The sequence below is a fragment of the Centrocercus urophasianus genome, unplaced genomic scaffold (genome assembly GCF_019232065.1).
Source record: "Centrocercus urophasianus isolate 14NV4802_14NV808 unplaced genomic scaffold, USGS_Curo_1.0 seq_13, whole genome shotgun sequence".
In the NCBI taxonomy this organism is placed as follows: domain Eukaryota; kingdom Metazoa; phylum Chordata; class Aves; order Galliformes; family Phasianidae; genus Centrocercus; species Centrocercus urophasianus.
The window spans coordinates 51,467,245-51,495,220 of NW_024884475.1; the positions used below are offsets into that span (position 1 = coordinate 51,467,245).

The following is a 27,976-nucleotide window of genomic DNA, read 5'->3' on the forward strand; positions in this document are numbered from 1 at the left end:
TGGTCAGCAGGCTGGTGCCTCAGTGCAAACACTGACTTGTTGCTGCTTCTCCATAAAAAAGTGTAATAGAGTAATATATGACAGTAATCCAAAATTAACTCCTGCTCAGATAACCAGTATTCTATCCACTCACCTCTCATTTGCACTTCATTTTCACTGAGAGTAGAATAAGCATACACAATTCTTCAGTCTCCTGCTCATGAATAAATTTCATTCTCTGAAAACATAAAAATGAGAATGAGTAATGGGAAACCCGTTCAGCAAATTTGCCTTGTATCCTACAAGGCTGCTTTCACAGCTGCTTTGGGAAGAGTAGTCTGTCCTTCCCTTTAGGCCATGAGAAAAACACCAATTCATCTAACTCAACTTTTCTCAAGCCCAAAAAGACACATTAACAATTCTCAGAGTATCAGCAACAGCAGCTTGCTAGTGATAGTGGGAGGAACTAACTGCCCTACCTACTGAGGAGCACATCCAGCAAATCACTCATGGTCATAGCAGACATTAAAGGTTTACAGACACACTTGTTCACCCCTCCCAGCAGTAAGATCATGCTGCACGGAAGTCTGGAGAACAGTGTGGCGTGGATGCATTAAGAGCATGCAGGAACACAACAGAGGCTGTCTTGCTACCGTGGTACTCATCAGTACATTCATACTAGCCTACTGTGCAAGGAGCAACATCATGGCTGCACACCAAGGAGGCAAACAAAGACAAAAAAAAATATGCACTTCTTGTTCAAGTTGCATGTGTATTTCTGCTTAAATTAATCTAGGAAGATTAATATATATGTAAAACATATACACATATAATAAATATATATAATATATATATTTTTAGCACATCTTATCTTTCTGAAGATATTTAAACATTTCCAAAGCAAGATTTTGGTACTGATGATCTTGGTTTGTGCTTTCTTACGCAGCTTCACAGCTAGAACACTTACAAAAAAGAAAGATGGGGAAAAATACCTAAAAACCTAGACCCTAAGTTACAGTTACAGGAAAACACTATTTCTTAATTATATCTGTTCAAATCCTTGATTAGTTTCAGGTGGGTTTCTATCTTCTTCACATTCACTTTCAACAGATATCTAGCAAAATGTTTAATGGGAGACAGTCACTGAAGCAAAGATTTGTAAAAAAATGGGTACAGAAAATGTGCCTAATGTGTTTTAAAGTGGTAGTCTCAGATGCTTGGGGTGAAAAATAGGTTTTACGTTTTTTTCTGAATGCCACTGAAGTCAGTGGAAGTCATTATGGAGGGTCCAAAGTCAAACTACAGGAATGCCATAGGTGATTCACACTGCTACCGATTTGTATCCTCGTAATGCTTTGGTGCCTCGTTTGTGAGCCATGGACACTTTGAGTAAGGGATCAAAGACAAAGAACAAAAAAAGCGGTTCCCCCCAACTAGTGAAAAATACTCTCCATTTAAAGTATATTTTGATACTTTTTACAAATTGCTTCTGAACAAGCTACAAGCCAAACTATTCGGCAGATGCTGTTTGGTGAATACTGCTGAATAATGAATACATTCTAGAAGATTGCAAGCAGGAAGGCAGAGAACACACCAGATAATTTTTTCCTCATGCCTTTTTTTAAAATCTATCTCTCCTCAGTAAATACGTCAGGGGCAAGCTGCCATGGGTGGTGTTGATTTATTTGATTAATAAGTGTCCCTTCACTTACTAAACAACCAGTAAAATAAAGTTTCCTGCAATAAAAGTATTTTATGCGTTATAGTAAATTAAATTGAATATTTTAATGCCTCAAACAATGATGTATTCTTAATGATCATGTTCCCATCACATAGCTTTACTATAAGTAGTTGCATCTTCAAGCAATTTCTAAAATAAAATGAGATACAGAATTATAAGTTGCTGCAGTTGGTAAGAAAAAAAACATCTGTTCCTTTCTTACTTGGTCAGTTCCCTTATGGCTTCAAGCAGGACACAGGGCATACTATGTATCACCTAAGCCTGATACAGAAGCAAAGCTACAAATGTGGTGCTATAGGATATTTTAGCATCAGAAGTACCACAGGTTTATTATCAACCAAACTTAGTAGTCATCTCAAAATCTGCCGTGTTAAAGTATACTTTCAATAAAAGTAAACTGAGATATCAGAGATGAGATGAAAGACACCATTTTTAAACCAGAACATTTTAAAGGAGGACACACTTTTGTAGAAATGAATATACTACACATTACAGGCATACCATACAGAAATGTGTTTCTACAACATATGGAAAGTATCTGAATCAGTTAGACAATGACCTTCATAAATCACTTCTTGTTCCAACTTTAAATTATGTCTTGTTCTCTCTCATGGGATATTCACTATATCTCATACAAACTCACAGTTGTGTATGCACAGTATTCCTACCTTTATAGAGAATTATATCATATCAACACAGAGAGGGTATGTAAAACAAAGAATAAACACATTTTTATGAGACTCTGACCAGATGAACCCACATACCTCACTTTTTATCACTTCCCTTTGGCTTAAGGGAATATTCTTTTTTGTTGTATGTGATTTATTAAATGGACTAACCAAAACTTTGGGGGATTCCTCTTCAAACTTTATCAGCAGAGCACTGAAATGCTCTGTGGGTGGCAATGGCCAAGCCAGTGCCACACAGGAGAATAACGTGGGATGAAAATCCCATTTCCCTACTCTCAAGTACATGAAGGCTCTTCATGGTTCATTCAAGCCAAAATTCAACTACCTATTAAAAAAATGAAGATTTGTGGGATTTTGTGCAAAAGTGTTACAACTGAGTGAAGACTATTGCTTGTGGTTGACTTACCTTTCCCTTCCTGTCACAGCTGTAGTTTGAGCAAACGTTGTCTATAGTATTGTTCTTTTGTTTTGCCTATAACAAAAAATATTCTTTTAAAAATAATACAGAAATATAGTACGTAACTGAATGCTCTAAAATTTTATCCCCTGCTTTTAGCAAATGTCCACCTGTTGATCCTATTCACGTAGTCTCAAATGAGCACCTCATATCAACACAACCTTCCTAGAGATTTTATATAATAACAATGCAGCTTTACTTACCTGTTCAGCATATTCTATTTCTTCTCTAGAGCTTTCTAATCCATAAAAACTGACAGAGGAAACTTATAGTCATCTGAGTCAATGATACAGCATTCAATACTTAGAAATATCTCCAAATCCAAAGGTTAGTACTAGCCCTAGAGACAATTAGCTGCACCCAGATGCTTTAATTCAACAGCTGTTAAAAAACGTTTTCATGAAGTGTGTATGCAAAGCTCTACCTGACCACTGCTTTTGCAAAGATAGATGCAAGAATACAATACTTCATAGACATGATTAATACTGTAACTGAAATATCTGTATCATATTTTTTTTTCCTTTACTTCTGAGGTTGGAAGGAACCTCTGGAGATCAACTAGTCCAACCTCTCTGTTCAAGCATGGTTCCCTGGAGCACATCAACCAAGACTGTGTTCAGGCTGCGTTTGAAGACCCCCATTGAAGGAGATTCCACAGCCTCTCTAGGCAACCTCTTCAGTGCTGTTACCATCACAGTAACGAAGTTTTTACTCCTCCAGACAGAACTTCTCTGTGTTTCAGCTTGGGCCTGTTTCCTCTTGCCTCTTCAGTGTGCACCACTGAGAACCCTAACCCTAGCCCCAACCTCTTGACTACCTCCCTTCAGATACACATTGAAGAGATTCCCCGAGAACCTTCTTCAAGCTGTACAGGCCCAGGTCTGTCAGTATTTCCTCCTGGCAGAGATGCTACAGTCCTTTAATTGTTTTAGCTGCCCTTAACTGGACTCTCTCCAGCATGTCCATTCCATGGGAAGCCCAGAACTGTACACGGTACTGCAGGTGAATGTTCTTCTTCACCAGGGTTGAGTAGAGTGAGAGGATCATCTCCCTCAACATGAGGGCAATGCTCTAATACAACACTCTAATGCAACCCAGATACCAATGGCCTTCTTGGCCACAAAGACGCATGGCTGTCTCATGGTAAACACACTGCCCATCATGATATGAGGACAGCATAGGAGACAGTATAAAAAACTTTGCTGAAGTCAGGTAGACAACATCTACTGCTCTCTACTGCTGTTATCCATGCAACCAGTTGTCCCATCACAGAAAGGACTTAGATTAGTTCAGCATGATTTTCCTTTGATAAATCTGTGCTGACTACTATTGATCATCTCATCTTCCACGTGCTTAGAGATGACCTCCAGATAACTGTTCCACCTCCCTTTCCAGGGACTGAGATGAGGCTGACTGGCCTGTAGTCTCAAGTGTCTTCCCACTTGCCCTTTGATGACTAGGGTCACATTTGCTTTCTTCCAAACCTCAGGCATGTCTCCTGACTGCCATTACTTTCTAAAGATGATAGAGAGCGGCCTGGCAATGTAGTTCACCAGTTATCTCAGCACTCAAGGATGCATCATATCAGGGCCTGTGGACTTACGGATGTCAGAGTACCGGAATTATATCTAACCAATCCTTCTTAACCAAGGGAAACTCTTCCTTTCTCCAGAATTTCTTACTAGTCTCTTGGGTCAGGGATTCCTGAGGGCTGGCCTTGGAGGTGAAAACATTCAGTAAGAATATAAGTCTTTGAAAAGGTGCTGGAACTATTACTACTACTGCAGTTATTTATGAACTGAACTTGTTCTACAATATGCTGACACATGATAAACACACAATGTTAAAACTCTCGGAAGACAATCATGCTTCAGCAGAAATTATATATCCATCTGGATAGTTCAGTTATATGTGGTAAAATAAACATTCTACAGCTGTTTGTTTATTTTATTGACCAGGTTTTGAATTGAATTTTAATCTGAAATTGTTAGTAGCTGTAAGAACACAGAGGGATGGCAATGAGATGTCAGTCTGCACTCTAGAGATTATTTTGAGACCAAACATTTTCATAAAACAGATTTCATCCTTCCTCTCAAACGATATTCCTAGGCAATATTAAGAATATCAAACCCCAAATGAAAAGAAATTGTGATACACAGTTTTAAATCAAGATGTAGTATGGTTGTACAGTATATAGGTAAAGCACATCCACATTGTAATAAAAACAAATGACTAAAGCACAATTATAGACCGCAGGTAGCTGTGAAGAGAAAGAAGATACCATCAGTGCTATTTTTCAGTGGAGAGAAAACACTTTCAAGAGGATATCTATCTGTCAAACTTCACTGCCAGTTAACAATTCATCTTCCCCTATGCTATATAAAAAAGTGGTAGAATTTGTCTCTTCAGAAATGCAGATAAAACTCTTTCAGCCTTGTTAACAACTTACACCATAGCGAACGAGCTGAAGCTTCGCACAGATTACCTTTAGCTTTGCACAGATGAACTTTTCAGTAACATCACATTACTTTTGTAACGCGTTTAAGTTAGTGGAACTAGAAAACACTTATCCAAGATTCATCATGATTAAATAAAGCATTTCTAACATTATGACATCAGCTTTCCCTCACTGAGACTCGTCATATGAATGCTGTCAAATTAATCACTTATTCTTGGAATGCCTCATTTGTATAATTGACTTCTCACATATGTGCCAGAACAACTAGATCAGGACTATCTCCACCGGTGTCTACGCAGCATTCACCAGACTTTCTCTCTGAAAGTGGAGGGATGAGAAAAATTCCTGAACGTAGCAACTAGTTAAATCCTTTTACCACACACAGTAAAGAGGCCAGACTAACAACTCCATAGCCAACAAAGGAAAGAACTTCCTATAAGCCATAATCCAAACACCAAATTTTTGGGGAATTTGAGGGAAGGAAAGCGCCATCCCACTTAAAATGCATGTTTTGACCATACACAGAAGGAGATATTTATTGTGTCACAACCAGACAAACAAACCATTTTTTAAAATTATGAGACACTGAAAAATACAAAGTTTCAGAATTTGGGCAAGTTCCAGTTTTCCCTGTTTGAAAATTACACTCTTATTTTCATTCCTTTTTTTGCTCCCTTTCTCCTATTTCAAAGGACAAAGAGTACTGGAAATAAAAGCTTCCTATGCAAATAAGTCCTCAATGGGCAAAAGAGGATATTTCCAAAAAAATGCATAATAGTTTAGGGATATGTGATATGAATGGAAGAGTCATGCCTCATGCAAATATTTTGTTTGTATTTTACCTGCCTACGCTTAACCTTTCAGAACATATTTACTGACATAAATAGTAGCATTTCAGGTCTGAACAGCTGCTAATCAACTACAGCATCATTTAAATCCTGGTAACCATTTGGAAACTCAGCATCTTTGAAAAAAAAAAAAAAGCTTCTGTTTGTATGCTTAGGGCCTAATATCAAGTGTGCAATCTATTAATGTTTCGGCATGGAAAAAAATCAGAACATATAACCAGCCACTCAGCTTGTAAATCTGTCAGTTTTTTTTTCCCCTCAAGAGTCACAGATGGCTCACATGACCAAAACCAACTCTGCAGCCTGTACCTAAGCGGGTAGGCCTAAGCAGGCATGTCCCACTCACAGCCCAACCCAGCTCTCCCCGCAGCTGCCCCCTGCCCCACTGAGCAGCCTGGCCCAGCCCTTCTGCTCAGCATCAATCAAATCTTGGTGCGTGCCCTTGGCACTGTCTAGGTTGGAACCAGGGCACAAGGAGGGCACAGAGCAATGCTAACTCAAGTTATGACAAATACATTTATGCATTGTGATTGATTGGCTAAACACAGTCTCCATGAACAACAAAAAACATGCAGCCATGCTTTCTGTTGCGATAACGGAATTTGAGAATGGGTTTTAAGGTTAAGGCCAAAAAAATCATAAATATTTTGCTACTTTTATGACTCCAGTTGACATAAATAAGTTACCTGCTTATTCTTGCATGGAATGTACACAGTTGCAGATACTCAAAGAAAAATGCAAACATACTTCTTTCCCAGACTTGTGTAAGCTCTCTCTTAACAGAGAGAGCTATCCCTCACCTCACAGTCACACCTTACATCATCACTTCTGGCAGTAGATACAGTTGCAAACTACAGTTTTCAAAACTGAATTACAGGAGGAGTAAGATTTCATCAAAAAAATATGACAAACACTTTGAGACCTCACTAAGAATTGGAGCCACTGCCATCAAACCAGAGCACCGTGTTAGCTTCAGAAAAATAAGGTCAAGTATCACACTGGTGTTACGGTTTTGTTACTTATAGAAATGAATTATATAATTATGTATTTTATATCCAGTCCAAGATGACTCCTCTTCAACCAGTGCAGCCCAGGCAAGCCAAAAGACTCATGGCCTAAGCTCTACAGTTGTCTTACAGACTCTAATGGCAGCTACGACATTTGGTATAACCAGAAGGATTTTAACCTGTAGACACAAGCTGTCCCTTCCTGCTGAGCATTAACCACTACCATTTCGGTGTCTCTGCCAGGCTAGAAAGGTCTGATAAGGAAAATGCTTCCTTAAACCATATATTCTCAGAGGTGATGCTATTGCCATTTAGATCTGTTTCTTTCTTCTAAATTAGCCAGTGATGTGCAATCTACAGAGCTAAAGGGACCAGTGACAAGTTTCAGACAATCAGTCACCTCCCCCCACTCCATATTAAAAACAAACAACCATTTTCCCTCCAATTTCAACAACACAAGAATATCAAGGGAGACATGTGAAAACTTAAAATGCCCTCACAGTCCATTGCCTCTTAAAATAAATGTGCAACATAATGCTTAACATTGCACATTCCAGAAATAACCTTCTTGCCCTTCTCATTCTGCCCTGCTTCACACTATTGACAAGAACCCTCATAAACCACCACTCAACAGCAGAGTGGTCTGGCAATTTTTAAAGTCCTGTAATAAAAACAAGAAAGTGTTGATAAATTTACTTGACACTTAAAAATAAATCTAATTCAGCCATGGATTAATAGAATTTTTATACCAAATAATTTGCAAGCAGAAGTTTTACTAGAATAAAGGCTGGCAATCATTTCTAGTGAACTCCTGATGCTAATTTTCATGATAGTTATTGAGATGGTAGTTTACCTACGTTTTTCCTTAGTATTGCAGGATAAAAGAATGTCAGGTATTTGCTTTAGGGTTAGGTGTTTGCCTGGGTTCTGACCACGTGCAATCTATTTCAGGCTTTTTTTAGGCATAAGTTTTGCCAAAAAGTTATAGGCCTCATTAGTTAGGCATGAAATGTGCTCACAGAAGTTGTAAGACCCACAGGTTGTGCCAACAAAGCTTCAGAACTTCTGTGAGGCTTCCAGAACTTTGTTCATGCTGGTTACAAGTAACACGATTTAAGACAGAGTTAAAGAATAACGTATCCCCATCTTTAAAACATACATCCCTTAAATGCCACAAAAGCTGGAAATTTGTAATCAAGCTTCTCATCTGTGATCCTATGCTTTCACTGTCCCTCTATTTCAAATCTTTTATACCAACTGTCTTTGGTACAAGATTATTCTCTCCTTACATCTGCTTTCTACATCAGTCAGCAGACTACCCTCATTCAGTGCCTTCAAGTATTAAAGAGATCACAGTATCTGGAGGCAGACTTGCTCTGGTGCAACTGGTACACGTGAGAACAGACTACAGTTTGATATCAGACCTTCAATTTGAAGATGCAGTTTTGTGTTGAACTTCCCAAGCTGCAGGCATAACACATTTTCAAGATGATAGAGTAAATCTCTGCTTAAATTGCTTGGTGTAGTGGGTCTGGAGTTTTCTTCACAGAAGCTCAAATAGTGTTGTTTTAGAGTTGTGACCAAAACAATGCTGATAACCCATGTCTTAACTATTGCTAAATAGTGTTTACACAGCATCAAGGTCTCTGTTTCTCACTCTGCCCCTCATTGAACAGAGCAGGAGTTCACTGGAGGTTGAGAGGGGCCATGACTTACCAAGTAACGTTTGCTTCAACACAAAGTTTTCTTGCTTTTACTTTCTTTCTGCTTATTTGAACCTTCTGAGGCTGGCTGGGTAGAATTGAGCAAGCGGCTATGTAGTGCTTATCTGCCTACCAGAGTTATCCCATAGCACTTGGACATCATGCTCTACACACAGAGAGATTTCAGAGCCAGTAAGATAAAACTTGCCAGAGTTCAGTTGGGATAAAACTAGCTACATTACTTATGTAGCTTTTGCCTTTCTCTCTTTACTGCTGGTTGCTACCATTTGGTTTCAGTTACCTTGGGCACTGGTCCATCCAGCTCAAAATTAATTCTAGCAGTGGCCAAAAAACATAGGAGACTTCTGTATGAGGTCCCCAGCCTGTTTTGAGAGACCCAGTAGGCTCAGATGAGCATCTGCACTTTTCACTGCTATCCAAACTAGAAAAAAAACCTCTGAATATTTTGAGATTCACACATCACCACTATACTATTATTTCTTAGACACTCAGTGTTGCCAGTATAAATTAAACAAGCTTTGTAACCTATAGTTATGGCTACCCATGTAATACAGCATAAAGTACAATGCAGAGAACACAGCTGCACTCACTTTAGTTCCACAACTCTACACAGTTTCGACACTGTGATGAACTCTAATTGCATTGAAATACCTTTCTGTCTCTCATGAGCAGAAATATTCCCCTTACATGCATTTGTCTGTGTAACACTCTGCACCTAGAGGACACAGGGAGGATGACAGCCTCACCTTTTAACCCCATCCATCCCAAGAGCTGAACAATGGCTCATATCACATTGCAAGCAGTTTTATGGAGACAGGGTGACTCCATGGCCTACTGGTAACGTACCATTTACCACAGGTTTCTCAACCATAAACTAAAATGGAAAAAAAAAAAAATTCTTCTTCCCCTTCATTTTCCACTGGTTTCCCACACTGACAATAACATCCTGATTGACATGTGGGACAAGGTACCGTACAGCTTCAGTAAGGAATGTTAACACACAAATATTAAACAAAATGTGATGAGTAGGTAGGACACAGATCGTGAGGAAGCCTGATCTGGCTGGAGAAAAATATAGTTGAATAGTCACCAAGTTAATCTTGCCTTAAAACCAGAACAAAACACCAGAAGGACATATAGATAATAAACAACTCGCTAAACCCAATTATGCAGTCTTTCATCTCTTGCCAGCTAAGAGGAGACAAAAGGGTTCCCAGATAGTTAGAAAACCCATCCATACCAAAACGTTTTGGCTTAAAGTAGTCTTTTCATTGGCCAACAGCCCTGAAACTGTCCTCTCACTAGCTTCTCTCTTGCACATGGGAGAAAGGTACACCAGCCACAGCAGAGATGACGGTTTGTTCCACTCTCTGCTTTAACAGAGGAGCCCATCCAGAGATGTGGGTACCAAACCTGGGATCTGCGTATGCGTTTTGGTTTGGGTGCTGCTCATAAGCTGGTACAGGTAAATAGAAGGCAGCTAATACATGACATGGCCTGAATAACACTTCAGAAGTAAACCAGCAGTTTAAGGGAACTGTAGGGACAACTTTCAGGATCAGAATTATTATTAGTTTAGCAGACTTCCACACAAATATCATTATATATATTGAAAGCAATAATTTCATGTTCATGTATTAAGTAAGATGGTCTAACGCTGTTGACTTCAAAACAGCAGTCAATTTACACTGACCAAGAACTATATAAATCTGTTTGTATTAAAATCACAATAGTTTAAGATGCAAATTCCTCCTTTTTCTTCTGATCCTGTTCTAATGGCTCACTGCTTTCTACTTTAAATATTATCAGTCCAGGGTTGGCTGCTCTCCTTCAAATTCCAACCAAGATGACAAAAGTGACTGAAGTTGAGAAGAATATTTTTATAGTAAGTAAATGCAATAGGCTCTGAAAGGTTCTAAAATAAACATTTATAAAAGCAAGGTAGGCATTTCTTTGTCAGTTAAAGTACTCATGGCTCAAAAGTTAACATATATTTTTATGTGTTGGCTTATTGGATCAGACATGGGGACTTTTATTACAGAAAGTGGAAACAGATTGTGGAAAAGAATGTCAAAAATGCAGATGTAAAAAAATTTTACTCTCACTAAAGTTGGAGGCAGTAACTGGTTTGACTCTGAGGTGTTACACGTGCAGTGAAAGTGGACTAAGTGAGATGAGAGTGGTTTAAATTAAAAAAAAAAAAAAAAAAAAAAGAACTTGACTGAAGTTGACTTCCACAAAAAGAACTTCACCATAAAAAATAAACAGCTAGAGACTGAACATCATCATGAAAGGAATGTAACGCAACTGTTACAATACATTATGCAGATTTCAGAAACACTTCCTTTCAAAGTCATAACCTTACATTAAATGTTCAGCAAAATTAAATGTACAATAAATAAAATCAAGTACTTGAGGAGGTCTTCGGATTATTTCATTGATCTACTCATTATCAACTTCTGAAAAAAAGTATTTCTAGTTGCAATTCATCCTGCAAAAGCAAAATGCAGAAATTTCTAACTTTAGTGTGTTTTATGTCAGCCTCTCAGATGAGTAATGATAATATAAATAATAAAGCTTACTCTCATTTTCTCTTGCTCCTCTAAAATAAATGAGAGCATCACATTAGTCTCCTCTGAACTCTGTGGCTGGTGAAAAACCCCATGAGATGTATCTAAAATTTCATTTCTTACAACTGGTGTATGAATAGTACTTCTGTGGTTATAATAAATAACTTTGCCTGAGACAGTTTTAATGAGAATGGATCTCCTTCTGGTTAGCATAACGAAAAAATTCCATCATTCTACGTAGTTTCATTCTTTATGGTGAAAAGCTGAATGCTCTATAAAGAAATGAAGACACGTTCCTTCACATACTCACGAGAATAAAAGTTATGGAAGATGTCCAAATAAGAATGTGGAAGTATCTATTTTTCCAATGGTATTTACAGATACAAATGCATCCGCACAGATTGAATTAACAGTATATTCTGCATAATCTGTGTCAGTTAAAATAAACTGTAAAAATCACTAGTATTTCAACTCAGATTTTTTTTTTTTTTTTAAAAAACAATAGGATTGCATGCAGTGCCCTGCTCAACTCATCAGAAACTGGAAAGGAGCAAATATAACAAAAGAACTCCAAGATCATCCAGTCCAGTCATCCACCTACCACCAATATTTCCCCACTAAAACACATTCCTTAGTACAACATCCAAGCGTTTCTTGAACACCTCCAGGGACAGTGACAATCACAACATAGCAGTAACTTACCAATGATTTATAAGACCTAACTAGCAACAAGCTTTAAAAAAAAAAGTCACAACTAAAACACGTCAGTTATACCTAGGAATTCATTCTTGTTTGTTTTAGAAGGTTGCGGCTCATCCTGAATCTCCATCAAAAGATTGGCCTCCCTTCCCTTTCCTGGAAGAAAGGCTCACTATCATCAATGGGTTTTTCCCCAGTATGCACATACATTAAAAAAAAAAAAAAAAAAAAAAAAAAACCAACAACAACTAAAAACCTTTCACAGAACACAAGAAAAAGTGATAAAGTGATAAACGTTCCCAATTTTCAGAGTGTAAGCAGAGCCTAGGAAACAACAAGCAAACTTGGTTGCCTGAAAAAGAGAAGATAATTCAGATTTTTCTGCATTTTTCACATGGAAAACCTGTAGACTCTTCTAGCAAGTCATCCAGTGCCACTAGTCACTTCAGAAAATCAAAAGCTTTCACACTGCACTCCTCCAGAACAAAAATAATAGAAAACAGTACAACTGCAATTAAACTGAGACATGAGGAATGCCCTTTTCAAGACACAACTCTCCAGCCCCATATTTTAGTGGGATTTTTTTTTTTTTTAAAATGAGGAAAAACACAATTTTTTCATAACTGGGTTGCAACAATCTGATGAAGACTGCACAGTGGATGCAGAATCAAATATTTATCTGCAATATAATTACACACAAAAATGTTTGTTTCTCAGTGTTCTAGGAGACATAACAAATTCACCCACAGGAAGAAAGCAAATGAAAGTAATTTTTTGGCATTTGAACTTTTTTGGATGTTTACTTACCAGAAATAATGCTTTTTATTTATACACATACATACATTTTAATTTTGCCAGAACAAACCTTTAAAAAAACAGATGGCCACAGAGAACACTACACCCCATTTAACCATTATATTTCAATAATAAAGCCCCAACATTCAGAGCAATAGCAACAAAGCCAGTGCCTACTTAATAGTTTTACGTGGGATTTGAACTAATAAAGTCATGGTGATATTAATATGCCTGCTGCAAACAGACTAAATACCAAGCAACAAAATAAGTCCAAACAGAAATATATCTTTGTTCACTCACTGTTGGAATGCCGTTTCACTGCTTGGAAAATGGCTCCCAGCATCATCTCGTCTCTGAGTTAAATAAAGGACCTACACTATCAAGTTTATCTCCTCTGCAGAGCCACCTTCTTTGTGCACATAAACATCAATTTATCAAAACATCCTGTGACAAAGAGTTAAAAAATAGCCCTTGCAAAGTCCCAACTGCAAAGCACATCATTTCCTCACCTCACTGTTTCTTTTCTACCATGATATTCTTTCAGTCTTTTCTAGTCCACATCCCTATCTTTTCCCAAAGTTGCATGAACATAAGTTCTAAGATCTCAAAATTTTATGCCAAATAGAATTCTAGCCAGATGTAACAAAGCCACATCTGGAGAAGATAATGCAATGATGTGACTACTAAATTAAAGCAGAAGATACAGCACAACTGAAGCCTGAGGCATATGGCAATTCACTTCGTAGCTACATCAGAAAGCTGCTGGTGAGGAGAGAGGGAAAGGCTATTAAGTTTTGCCAAAGTCATCAGACTTCTCGTTAAAGTCTTTCCTCAAATATGGAAATGTGAACATGAATAAGTGAATGAGCTTTTATGAGATTCTCCTGTGCAAAGATGGAGATGGATTTCACTGCATCCCTTCTCCTTTATCAGAATTCCATCAACAAGATGCCTCTCACTGAGCACTGCAGGCCAAGTTCAGCCTTATCACAGCCATACACTACAGAACAATGATCAAGCTTTACAGATCACACAAGGCCTTCAAGGGTCTTCACGTTAGCAACCATTCAATAGCATTTGCCTGAAATACCTCTTTACAAAATTATTTTTAACTACCCTTTCTCTCCATTCTGTGCTAGGATTTTCGGACTTCTCTGTCACACTGAACATGTGTATTTCTTTTCTTTGTATTTATCTGTTTTTGGTTTATATTTTTAAGCCTTTCATTTGCCAAAGACTATCATTTTCAATCTTTATTTCTAATTTCATGGATTCAGGAGAGCTGGCATTTCTAGATTATTTTCAGTTCAGCGTTGTCAAAAACTTCAGTAATTAGATGTTACCACATCTTTTCTAGGTGATGAAGAACTAAAGGCCCAACAAGCTTGACAGAAGTTGCAAAGTCTGATCTTTATCAATTCTTCTCCCAGTTTCTTCTTGTCAGCTTAGCTTCCTTACGTTCAAACAGTATCACAAGTTTTACCAGCCCTTAATATAAAAAAAAAGGCACTTTATGACAGTTTTCTATGTAATACACTGAAGCCAGGTTGGTAAACATATCTACTGTAGTAAGCGTGACACAAGTAAAGGTGGCATAGCTACTAACATGCAGAACTTCAAATTAAATGGCAACGGTACATAAGGCCTTATTCTCAAAGTACAAGCCCTGAGCAATCCAGCTAAAGGTGAAACCCCTGACAGTTCTGACAACTAAGCAGCTGTAAACAGTCATCCTTTCCTCCTGAAATTCAATAGATCTTCAGTCTCTAATATCAGTAACGCTGTGCTTTTATGGACATCATAAAATAGATTTAGTTATCTATGCAAAGGAGAAAGCGTTTCTTTGTTTAAGTAGTCCCTCAAGCCTTTCAAGGCATTTAATGGAATACAAGTAATTAAGTTTGGATCCTGAGTGCAAGTGCAGGAAGACCTTGTAATTGTTTAGATGTGTCTGCACTTTCTTTCCAACTGACCTTACTCAAATTACAGTGTCAAATTTTTTATCCCTCAAACACCACCTGAGTTTTCTAAGAATCTGTGGAAGGCTACAGCCTTTCACTAACAGCACATACCTGGGGAAGGGGGAGAAAGTGTCAGCAAAAACAGCATTGCAGATTTGTATTGTGAACGTTTATATCTGCCTTCTTCATGTGGTTCCCATTCAGCTCTCAAAATGCAACTAAGGAAAAAAATAAAAGATGTGTTTAAAAGTTTTGCTGTTGCTAAACTAAGTCTTATTTGCATCTGCCGACAAAAAGTTTTATTAGCATAACAGTGGAAAGTCAATAAACCAAATAGAAGCAAAAGAGCAAATTCTCTGACAACTTTTGTTAATGACAAACAGAAAGAGCTATGTGAACACTGTCAAACAAACTCTGGGGCAGATCCAACTCATGCTGATGCCTGCTTTTCAGCTTTTGACTTCAGGAACATCATTACTGGACCTTGAGTTTGTTACACTGGCATGTATTACAATTCCAAAATATAGATATTCTTGGGAGACAACCTGAATGGACAGATGTATTAAAAAAGTTTGACATTATACACCATTTTCAAATAGGCTTTATCAGAACTCTAGGAGAAATATCATCTAATTCTCATTCTCTCAGTTAATTATGTTTCTAAGAGATTCTGTATCTTCATTTCTATTTTCTTTCTTGCTTAATGCAAACTAAGTAAAGTATATTTTGTGGAAATTTTTCAATGCTGCCCCTTAAATTCCTTCTCTGCCTCCTTCGTACACATACGTACATCAAGGAAATTTGTGACACAGGCAGAATGTAAAAGCAGACAAGAGCCAGCAGTGTGCCCCCACACACCAGAAAGCCAACCATACTCCATGATGCATAAATAGAATCACAGCCAGCAGGTCAGAGAGGTTTTTTTTGTCTTTTTGTTTGTTTGTTTGTTTTTACAGCGAGAGTGGTAAGGCACTGGAACACGTTGCCAAGAGAGGTGGTGCATGCCTCATTACTTGTTTTCCAAATTAAGGCTGGAGGGTCTCTGTGGACGTAATGGAGCTGTAGGTGTCCCTGTTCATTGCAGACGAGTTGGACTACATAGCCTCTTTAAGGTCTCTTCCAAATCAAACAATTCTATGATTCTATATACAGTCACATCAATACTCCATGGAGCAGAGTATACTTTCTCCAAAACTGGAGAAACGATGACAAGGTAACAGTACAAGAAGAGAACAAGTGGATTGTTACTCTGTCCCAGTGCATACTTCCAGCTGCTAAAATTGCTCAATTTCTGATACTTCAAAAGTAGTATCTTCTTAGTATATTGAATTATGGCTTATAGTAAATGACAAAGACTCACTGACTGTGTTGACTATTAGAAGCAATCTTCTCTATTGTTGACTATTAGAAGCAATCTTCTCTCTACAACCACGCAAAAAATAAATATTACCCTCTACAGCTTGCATGGTACAGACCACACAGGCATTGCTACAAATACCTTCTTCCACATAAAGGGAGTAAGGTTAATCTCTGGTAGATAACTGCCAAGCAATGTGACAACTTAATCAAGTCTGTAATCAGCAGCTTCCAAGGAAACAGAAGAAAAACAAAACAAAAGCAAATCCACAGTCGCAGAAGGTATCACACTGCATAACAACGTTTCATGTCTCAATTACGTATTTAGCAATCTACTTATCTTTTAAACTGCTAACATCAAGAAGAAAAACACTGAAGACTATATTAATCCGGAACATGTTCTAAACCCCACTAAAGACTGAGAAATAATTTAAAAATGACCTATGCAAGGTCAATAGTGAATTAAAACACGGAAGGGAAGAGGGGGATGGTAAACTAGTACAGTACTTTTGAAGAAAAAATAATTCATAAAGCCAGAAGCAGCTTCTTGGAAGAAGAATGTACTACGTAAGAGAGTTAATGTTACACATATCTCTACCGCAAGAATGCCTGGAAGGCCTGTTTCAGATCATAGCCTTACTGCATTAAGCATTATATAAATCCAAACAAACTTAATAAATAAACCAGCTAGAGATCAGTCTCCAAAGTCTCCTCTGACAGCAACAGGACTTAAAGTTACATCACATCACGGACCAAAGTTATGGTTCTGTGCTGTTAATTACGTATGAAGTCACAGCTGTTAACACCTTGTTATTCCCTGTCCTTCACAGTTACACTACTAGAAAAAAAGGGTTAAAGAAATTCAAGTTTGAGCATTAAGAATAATTTGAGTCTAATTTATACAGAAAAATTGAAAGAGCTAATTAGTAAAGGTATTTTAATGTTTGATATTAAAAAAAGATCACTTCAAACATTTAGAGTAAAATCCTGGGAATTTGAACTGAAAACAACAGAAGTAGTTTTAAAAGGCAGAGAATTAAAAAGTGTTTAAGCAATATGAATAAAAAGTCATCCTCAAGGGAAAAATTCTACAGTATCAATGTATCAAAAAGCAATTTTTGTTTTCTCCTAGCATAACAAGATCAAAACTTCATATTCAAGTGTAGAAAATTATAACCTACTCTACCAAATACGTAACATTTCCTCATGTAGCTTAATCGCTACAGGAAAAAGATCCTTAAAATGCCAGAGTCTCTATCTCATCTTACACTACTGAGAAATGAGGTTCTGTTAATAGAAATTTGCATTTTTAAACCCACGATACACATCCTTGTGAGTATATTTATGTATATTGAAGCAGATAGCAAGAGACTTTGCTTTTAATTTTTTAGGCAAACGTCCCAACTTTAGAAGCTTTGACTCCTTTGAAAAGACATATTTTGGTTTTAGAATTTTGCTGGCTATAGGTTTAACAACAGAACTTCAGATAAATGTATATTTTGAATTTTACAGCTGTGGTAGCTTTCACCCCTCTTAAGCCAGGCCCTACTTTTTCTGCCAAAATGTGCAATTACTTGATAACTAGCAGAATCTGACTCGAACTTGTATCCTCAGTACTGACTTCTCAAGTGGCTATCACAAATGGCCACTGAAGGGCAATCAAACTGACAAGATTGCAGCAAGTGGGAAGCTTGCTTATCTTGTACTTGTCAACATGTACATAGCAATTGTCCTCTCTGCCAGGAGCCCCGAAAGCTCTGCAAATTGGAACCTCCTGCTTCAGCTGACTGCTTGGCAAGTTGTTCTTGCACTACAGCTGAACACTGATTTTCTGGATGAAGATTTATTTTATTTAAAATTTCTGAAACACAAATCACTGAAATTAATTTTTTAAACATACAATTTTATTGCACTATTGGATAGATAAGTGTTTGATATGCAATTCTATTCCAATAAAAAGAATTTTAAAAATAGTTTTGGATCTGAGCTGAATGAAAAAAAAAAAAATTTTCCAAATTTCCAATGATTCAACAACGGCTCGGTGATGCGCATCCACTAATTGCATCTCTAATAGCACAAATGATCCAACAGAAGCTGCCATGCTCTTACAAGCACGTTATTTTAAGGAAAATCTGGTAGCTGGGCCAACTCTGAAGTCAAAGACTTCCCAGCCCAAGAAACCATTGTAAATACTGTGCAAATACACACCTACTGAATTAAAGCCACGATATTCTATGATATTACTCTCATCATATACAACACAATATTCTATGGTACTATGAACTGTGATAGAACTATGGTTCTATGATATTACTGTGGTACTGACATGCTAAAATAATTCACTAGCATATCATCATTAGTTCAAACTACATAATTGCGCATATTAAAAGTGGTGCAATTTATCCATTGAGGAGACAGGAATAATAAAGTCATTTATCCTCCGCACTAACCCTGCCAGATGTATCTTCTAATTTCACTACATTAAATGATAATTATTTGCATTACGTTATTCGCTAGTAGTTACAAGAGAGTGGGGTCACATTCATGCATAAAGCTGAGCATTTTAATATTAAAAAAAATTCAATTTATAAGGAGCCAACAGATAATGCAAGGCTAGATACAAGTAAACATGTAGAAGGCAGATGCCTAAGATTCTCCAACAAAGCAGAATCAATAGCTGTGGTAGAAGAGAAAAGCACGAGCTCTCCATCCTGTCAGACAGCTACCTCCCATTCAGCTAGACACCTCTGAACATCTGCCCACAGAGCCTTGCTCCAGGTTACATGGAATGAGCAGTAAATCCATCTCCTTGAAGATCCCACTAGCTCTTAATCATTAGAGAGCCCTTCCTTTTTTGGTTTCATTCACTAGGTTTAGAATAAGAACATACCCAAAGCAGTATGACACAGGACTGAGGGACATAGATATACCTCTTTTCCCTTGAAGCAGTTGCAATTGCAGTCAAAAGTTTTGGAGCATTCTTGATTTCTGGAGGTAGTTTTGGTTTGTTTCTTTGGGGTTTTTTTGGGGGGGGGAGGAGAGGAGGAGAGGAGGAGGGAGGGGAAAGAGGAGGCAGGCGGAGGGATGGTTTCAGGCTTAAGCAGGTACAGTAAGATGGTTCCACGCTTCTTATTACCTTATTGCCACAAATAACAAATGATACTTGCTATCAATTAACCCACACAAAAAAACCCACTGTACAAGGACCAATTGTGGTAAATAGAGGACATTCACAGACAGACAAAAGTCATTCTGGACAATAACTTTACAAACTATATCTGACTCACTAAATTCTATCTTGTCATTCAATCAGTATTCCCCCATATTACTTGTAAAGTAACATGATACTCCATGCAAATAATGAGGACAGTGGAAAAACAGTTCTAGAAACCTTTCCATTGACTTGAAGGGAGAGTGAAATAAATCGGTTTCCTGGGAAAATATAAAAACAAATGGTTTAATCCCTGCTTTCGTTAGAGTCACTGTGGAACAAGAAAATCTTTCCAAAACAACTTAATAACTTCGTTTACAGCTATTCATCAGCACTAATCCAGAAGGCTTGTTGACATCAATCTATCCCTCACCATTCAGGAAAATTACTTTTTCTTCACTTCCCTTCTCTCTACAACATAATTTAGAAGTAAGAAATCTGAAAAGTTTACCAGCATAACATCTACATTTAAATCCTTCTCCATCAGCAGCATGCTATCAGTCTCAGTAGAAAGTGGCTAACACTGTTTGCAAAAGCATTCCTAATACATTCTCCTTGGTTCCTCAGTTAATGCCAGAATAACTGATAGCTGAAGTGCTATATGTTCTGTCTTCCTGTGTAATAACAACTCAGTTTTACCTTAGTTTGGGGATGTTAAATACTGAACAGATGGATTTGATGCATTATTCTATTTACTCTCTGACCCACCCAGAAAAAACTCAGCCAGGAAGATGACAGGCATGATATAATGGAAAACCCAAAATAAGGAAGCAACAGCCAAACAAAGCAAGAATAAAATTATTCTGCAAATTCACTTAATCTAACTCCAAGTTTCAAGGTTTCAAGTTTGACCCTCCTCCCAGCATCATTAAAGCCTTGTTTTGTTCCCCCCAAGTATCAATCAGCAGATACATGCTAAAACCATCCCACAGGATGGGATGAGCTCATGCTTGGACTTTGTGCTTCTGCAACATACTTGTCTGAAAAGTAACAAATAGGTTTACTTTTTTCTACAGACACTTCACTATTTGCTGGAAAAAAGCAATAGACATTAAACCTTACATTCTCATTCCTGATAAGAATGTTTCTAGTTTCCTGTTTCTAGTTCACTTGGTCACCAGCCGTAATCTGGATGATGAGTGATGCCATGATCATAAATTCTTATCTGACATGAAAACTGATGTTAAAAATCTGCCTTTAGCTTTTGAGTTCCTTGTCTGTGCACTGCAATGCAAGTCTGCTTTTCATAACAAATATAAAGAATCTTGAAAAGGTACATACAACTGTACTTGGAACTGCAGTAAGTGTTAGAGCTAATTAATCTATTCACGTTTTTATTAACATTCTCACCTTGTAACTGAAGCATTACTCAACCAAACTGCTCCCGTTTCAAGAGGAATCTCTGTAAACAACATTCAACCTTCAGTTTGCCACCTAGGAAAGAATTATCCACGTGCATTATTTATCTATTTCTGGTAGATCATAGTCAGAGCTGTTTGATTTGTCTTGGAAGCAATCAATTCACATATAACAATAAGTATATAAGGCATTTATTAAAGCATGGGTGAACTTATTCTTATAGAATAATTATTGTTAGGTTTTTTTTTGTTACCAAAAAAAAAAAAAAAAAGAAAAAAAAGAAAAACCAATCTATATTATAAGCAGCAAGAAGGAACAGTATTTACAACACAGAACCAGTTTCATTACTCTGAAACCAGTTTCCTCCCACTGAATTTAAGGAATTAAGAAGTTTTAACTTCCAGCTTGCTTACAAAAAAAAAAAAAAAAAAAAAAAAAGGCAAGTGGAATATTTTCATTATTTAGTTTAAGAAAAAAAAAGTATTTCTGAGTCTTTGAAATAAACACTGCTCAAATGAGTCAGATAAATTCACATTAAGAAAATAAAATCAAATTAATACTCTTCATGGTATTTTCTTAATTGTTTTTCTATGTGAATGCTTTCCGGGTTCCACCCAACATCAGGATCTGGCTAAGATATTGAAGTAAAGCCAGAAAGGACACTTTCATGCTCTTTCCAGCTCACAATAAGCTTCTGGCATGCAACTCATTCAGTTGCCTGTGGAACAAGAAGAAGAAAGTGGCAGGGAAATGAGCATATGCCTGACAGCAGTTAGTCAGAGTCAGCCACCCAATGAGGAAGCAAATTATAGCATTCAAAGAAGCAGAAAGAAGTAGAAAAGAAAAGCACATCCAAACGCAGAGTAGTCATCCTCAGATGTGAACTTCCTGTGTTTGTTCCAGGTTCTATAATATGAACGGGCACAAGACTTCAATTGTTCATACCACAAATATGTTTATAGTTGACATTTTGAAGATACATTTCTAACGGCCTATGAATCTCTTTATGAGGTTGATTTCCACACTGCTGAGTGCTTCATTAGAAATCAAAAGTGTTCAGTGCTGCTTGGGATTAAATGCTTTTAAGAAACACAAGAAGATAGGGAATTTGTTTGAAAACAGGTAGTAGTCTGACAGCTGCTATGACAACTCATTAGTGGTTTCTGACTGCCCAAATGAAAGTTCGTAGATATTTATTTGGAATGGACGCATCTGCAAAATAATCATAAAGGCCCAAAGAAAAATTAAATAAAGCATTTTTAATAGTTATTTAACACACTTGGGCTCTGACATTAAAAACACTTGATTTTCACATCCCTGTAAAAATAGTAGAGGTGAAGGGAGTTACAGTTCTGTCCCTTCCTGAGTACTAGTTTATAGTGGGAAATAAGAAGCAAAATACTCATTTCTTACTATTTTAGTTACAGGTATATAAACCCATCAGTCCAATAACCAAAGTAAGTCTTCCTCAAATTCTGATTCCATCCTTTGTCCAAAACTCAAGATTCTAAACCACGTCCTACTTCACAGAAACTCTATATGCCGTGCCTCTTCATCATTTCTCATTTACTTCATTCAAAAAGTTTGATTAATCTAATTTTTACCACAGTCATTAAGCTCAAGGCTAGATTTTGCATTTCAGAATATTTTCGCATAAATCACAGGAAGTCTAAGGTCTGCTAACACTGAGCAGTGTTTGACCTCAAAACCTTTCCCCTTCTCCTAGTTCGCAAGGATAACTTTCCTCCTTAAAGTGAAAGACTACAGCAAGGAAAACAACTGAGATCCAATATGTTTTTTTTAAGCATTTCCTGAAGTTGTTGGCTTTCTTTTTTCCCCACCACTGGAAGATGAAGATTAATGAAAAAACAGAAACATATAACTCCCATGGAACAGATATATTTGTTTGTAGAGGAAGCATGTAATACAGTACAAAGATAAATATTTTTTCTTGTCTAACAGGTGGAAAGTCATACATGCAACTTTTTCAGAACAAAGAAAGGAAAGTCATTTCATTCCAAAGCATGTCCTGAAAAAAAAAAAAAAAAAAATCCAAATCCTTCCATGGATGAGTTTTAACATCACAACAAGCAATCAATTTTCATCAGAGCGATTTTTTTTTTTTTTTTTTTTTTTTTTTTTTTTTTTTTTTTTTTTAATTTAATTAAAACCTTTTGTTCTTCCCTTTTCTCCTCCAAGGTTCATGGAATAATTTAGGATGGAAGGGACCTCCAGAGCACATTTGATTCAACTCCCATTGAAAGCAGTTTATTCAGGACCTTGACTAGTTGCATTCTGATTATCCTAAAGAACAGAGATTCCACCTATTCTCTAGCCAATTATTTTTATTATTTAACTACTCTGACAATATTTTTTTTCCTAATAACAATTCCCCTTCTTGCAAATGGCTTTGACTCTTATTAATTGCTACGTACCTCCAATAAAAGCCTGCCTTCGTATTCTCCAAATCTCCCATCAGATAGCTGTAGAAAGTAACAAAGTCTCCCTCTAGCTTTCTCTTAAAGGCTGAAAAAAAAAAAAAAAAGAGTCAACTCCCTCAACCTCTCCTTACACTTCATGTATTCATTCTCTGATCATCCTTGCAGCCTTCTCCAGGACTTGCTCCAGAATGTTAATACAAGGCCAGATCCCCTGACTCGTGTTTTCCTTGTCCATCAGAAGTGCCAGATCCTTGCTGGAATAGTTGTCCCCTAACCCTAAACGAATCATCAAAACCAAACCAACCAACCACAAAGAGTTAACTATATTTATAACATTAAGAAGGCATTCTGGTGAGAGTTCCTAGTGTTTTGCTTTACCATTGTCTTAAAACTCTATTGCTTTGTTGTGTTTTTTTGTTGCTTTTTTTCTTTTAAATAAAGAGCTTGAATTTTGACGCAGAGGTCTCACATTGTAAAAAGATGAATGGGCAAAGATTCAAAATCTTACAAATGTCCTTAGAATATACAAGCTACAATTTCAACACTTATGTATGTACTGGGGCTACAGTGCCATTGCGTGACCAATAATGAATCTGGTATCTTTATTTCTCAGCCTAATGTCAGATCTTAATAATCTCATTTTTACGGAAAAATGAATTGACTCAATGTGAGTAACAAATAAAAGCAATTTACAAATAGCCTTGGGTTGAAACCAAACTATTTAAACTGTTGTTCAAAAAGGTCAGCTAACCAATATTTATTATAGTCAAGGGACTCATTAGCTTACATAATACCAAGACACAGGAGGAATTTATAAAGAAACTGTTTTAAAAGAAAGGCCTTCTGGAGAAAGGTTTCAATTGCCCTCATCCAAACAGAAAAAAAAATAAATAAAGAAAAAAAAAAAAAAGAGAAAGTTTCCATTAGTCATTAAAAATTTAGAAAGCCCTTACACTGTGCTTTTAAAACCATCTTAATTGTATGAAATTTCTCTATCAGAGAAGACAACGTATTCTGGTTGCTTTTTTAATTTTGCATGTTATAGAACAAAGATGTTCTCCAAAACAGCTAATTAACAAAAAACCCTTGCTTTTAATATTAATAGACCCAGATGCTGTTTATGTAAACCTCTGACCAGTTCCTACAAAGTATGTAGCATTACTTGTCAAAATTAAGCAAAACACCTCCTAAGACCTGGCTCCCAGGGTCAGTGACAGTTCAGTCTTCTTTAGAGCACTGAAAGACTAAGGGAATTCAAAAAGCTTATAGTTTTGAAGGCAGGATACCAAACATTCTCAGCATTTATTTTTCATCATAGGATGCCTTATTACCATCATATTTTCTTATCTTGCAGTATTTTGTTCTCCTATTGTACTGAAAATAGAGCTGCGAGTTCTTTGCAGTCTGCTTCCCAGTTAACTCAAAACACAGAATCACAAAATGATTTGGGTTGGAAGGGACCTTATAGATTATCAAGTTGCAACCGCCTAGTTGCCTCCCACCAGATCAGATTGCCCAGGGCCCCGTCCAACCATGCCTTGAACACCTCCATTGAGGGGGCAGCCACAGCTTTCCCAGGCAGCCTGTGCCAGTGTCCCACCGCACTCTGATTAAAGAATTTCTTCCCTGCATCTAATTTATATCTACTCTCTTTCAATTTAAATCTGTTACCCTTTGTCTTGTTACTACACTCCCTGCTAAGAGTCCCCCTCCAGCTTTCTAGTAGGCTCCCTTTAGGGGACCTACATTGTACTCATTTTAGCAGGCACGCATGAGGCACGCCAGAACAGAACAGCTACGGAGAATTCCGTAAGTGCTATCATCCTCAACAGATTGACACAGTAACAGCACCTCTCCTGCCATAACATTTTACATGCCATCTTGAGATGTCAGATATCAGCTTAAAAGCATGAATAGATATAATATCCTATACATCCTGGATGGACATCCTAGCATAGCAAATACAGAAAAGAGATATTAAGTTAACACACTTTATAAACAGCTTACATCAAATTTATTAAAATTTAGATCTTTTTATGTTTAAGTTATTATGTATCTATCCTAATATTCTGTATTTCTAAGAAGTCACAGAATATTTTATGCTCAAGTTTAATGATTCCTACAATGAACAGCAGCACATTTGGGCAACTAGCAAGTGTGGGCAACTGCATGGAATGAGATAATTAACACCAATTCAGAACGACAACATGTAGGCAATGATGTGGTACCCACATTCATTAGATAACATCAGTGTGATTTTACACATACTTCATTTTCAACCAGTTAACGATCTATTCTTTAAATAGCAACCCTGTGATTCTGAATACTTGTGCTGGTCTGAAAGAACTATAAAGGAGCACTCTTAACTCGCATTAGCCCTTTTGAAAAAGGGGTAACTTACCACAAAGCAGTATAAGTTAGAACTTGCAAACCAGTAGTTTCCATTAGGCAGCTTGTTCCCTCTGCATTAACATCAGTGCTTTCTACAACCAGTTTGAGAGTCTGCACCATCGACCTCTGTGAGTGAATCACTTTTTCCACTGGAAGACATTTTGTGTACAAGAAGTCACAGCATGCAGATGCAGAAGCTCCATTTAAAAACATTAGTGTCAAGAATATATTGAGAGGAAGTGACACACTACTTGATATAAAGGATTTTTTTTTTTTTTTTTTTAAGCCACAATGAGGAATAATGTGCAGTTTACGGGTAAGAACTTGCCAAAAATGAGTGTTCCAAACCTTTCTCCAGCAACAACAACAACAAAATCATAGCATGCCAGCTGCCAGCTCTGGTTGCTAAATTTCAGCTGGGTATAATTAGAAAAACCTCACATGTGGGAACTCAGGAATTAAGTTTGCTTAGCAAAAAATGCAGCAATCCTACAAACACTTTTCTCTAAAAGGTTTTAAAGTCCCTCACTACCACAGTTGTTTATTTCCATCTTTATAAACTACAACAAACTATTTTTCGTTCTAGACTTCTCTTAACATCCTGTTACAAGGTAGGCTAATAGTCTCAGAGACATTATTTTGGTCTTTGCAACTGCATCTTTTGTTATGATCAACTTTTGCTTAACTAAAAGCACCTTCCATCTTCATAAGTTCCTCGCTGAAATCAAGGTATGCCTTTCTTGAACACTGTTCTTTACTCAATAAAGTTCATCTGACATCCACAGCAACCTACTGGCAGTCAGCAAAGATTACTAGCTATCAGCTCTTTCCAGCACATAATGAAAGCAGTATATTAGGATCACTTTGCATGCATTACGAATTTCTTATTTGCCAGACAAAGGCATAATTGATAATATCAGTTAATAAAAAACATATGTCCAAGTTTTAATACGCTATTAGCAACAATGGTGGGGAAACTGAAAGCTAAATTTAACAGTAGTAAGCAGCATTGTCTTTCGAAATTAATTAAAAGACTTAAAATAGTTTTGGAATTTTAATCATGAAACTGGAGCTTCCACTAGAATTGCCTGCCTGCCTGCCAAGAGAATCACAGAGCCTCAACTACTGCTGTTTACGATTTCCATATTCCAATAATTTTTCTGTAATAAAGCCACAAAACCACTGGATATTTATTCCTATTGGCTTTTCCGAAGTTCACAGATCCATCAAGCATCGTCTTCAGGAAATACGTTGTTCGTCTTTGACATCATTAGCCTACTTATGTTCCCTTCAACCTTTTAAGGAAGAAGAATTTGGTTACAGACGAATATGCTTCTGCACGTCACCTTTCTTTGTCATTATAGCACCAGTGCACCATATGCAATCAAGGAACTTGTTCAGGATAAACCAGAGAGCAGATGAACATATTCTGCAGACGGTCCCTCCTGTGAACCTAGTCCACATGGTGTAAGTCTGCACAGTCCTTCCCTCCCATATATTTCACATGGATACTCCTACATCATACATATGAAAACAAGACAAAGAAACAATCGCTTCTCTAGGTAATTTGTTCTAATCTACAACCATAACCACTAAGAAATACAGCTGTATATCTCATCTGAATTTCTTTGACTAGTTTTGAGACACTAACTGTAACTATGTCTCTCTCTAGATCAAAGACTTCCGTCCATCACCAACTTAACCTAACTTGGAAGCTTTCTTTCATTATCAATCAAATAACTTATGAAACACCATGCCTTTCTGTAAAATACTTTCCACTTCTAAATTTATTATGATACTATTCTGATTTTTTGGCATCACCCCTCTCCTCTTGGGGAAACATAAGACTGAATTTGATGTTAATCTTCCCAGCTCTACAGAAGTTGTAAAGAACCATTCTCTCTCTCTTTTCTGCTGCTGTTCTGTACTTACAAAAATTAGGAAATCTGCTAGCCATTACAGTTTCAATGTGTACTGCTATATCGTGAAGGAAAATACAACGATAACAGCAAGGTAGCAAAGTCTTCGGCTGCAACAAACGAGGACAAGCCCAAACACAGTGGCTACAGATACAGAAATGAAGGAAAAAAAGCTGCTTACCTACAGAAGGCTTCAAGCATGCAGGAATCTCCAGAGCAAGATACCCTTGCTTCCACTGGCAACCATTAAGTGAAGTCTGGGAAGGGGTGGCTCCTGGCTCTACCCATTCTGGTCACTCAGATAGATTGCATGCACCTGAGCTCCGCTGGGTTGGCCCTGCCTTCCCACCAGGTGGTCAATCACTGGTTCA

General features: G+C 37.2%; 1 long non-coding RNA gene across 1 annotated transcript; it reads right to left on the reverse strand.

The window, feature by feature from the left end:
* Positions 1–132: 132 nt before the first annotated feature.
* On the reverse strand, positions 133–27,965 carry LOC122157281. Its single transcript, XR_006167829.1, has 7 exons — positions 27,787–27,965; positions 25,697–25,835; positions 23,290–23,380; positions 20,846–20,929; positions 15,040–15,146; positions 2,816–2,881; positions 133–217 (listed from the first exon to the last, which is right to left on the reverse strand). It is a non-coding gene; the product is annotated as an uncharacterized LOC122157281 (long non-coding RNA).
* Between the last annotated feature and the right edge of the window lie 11 nt (positions 27,966–27,976).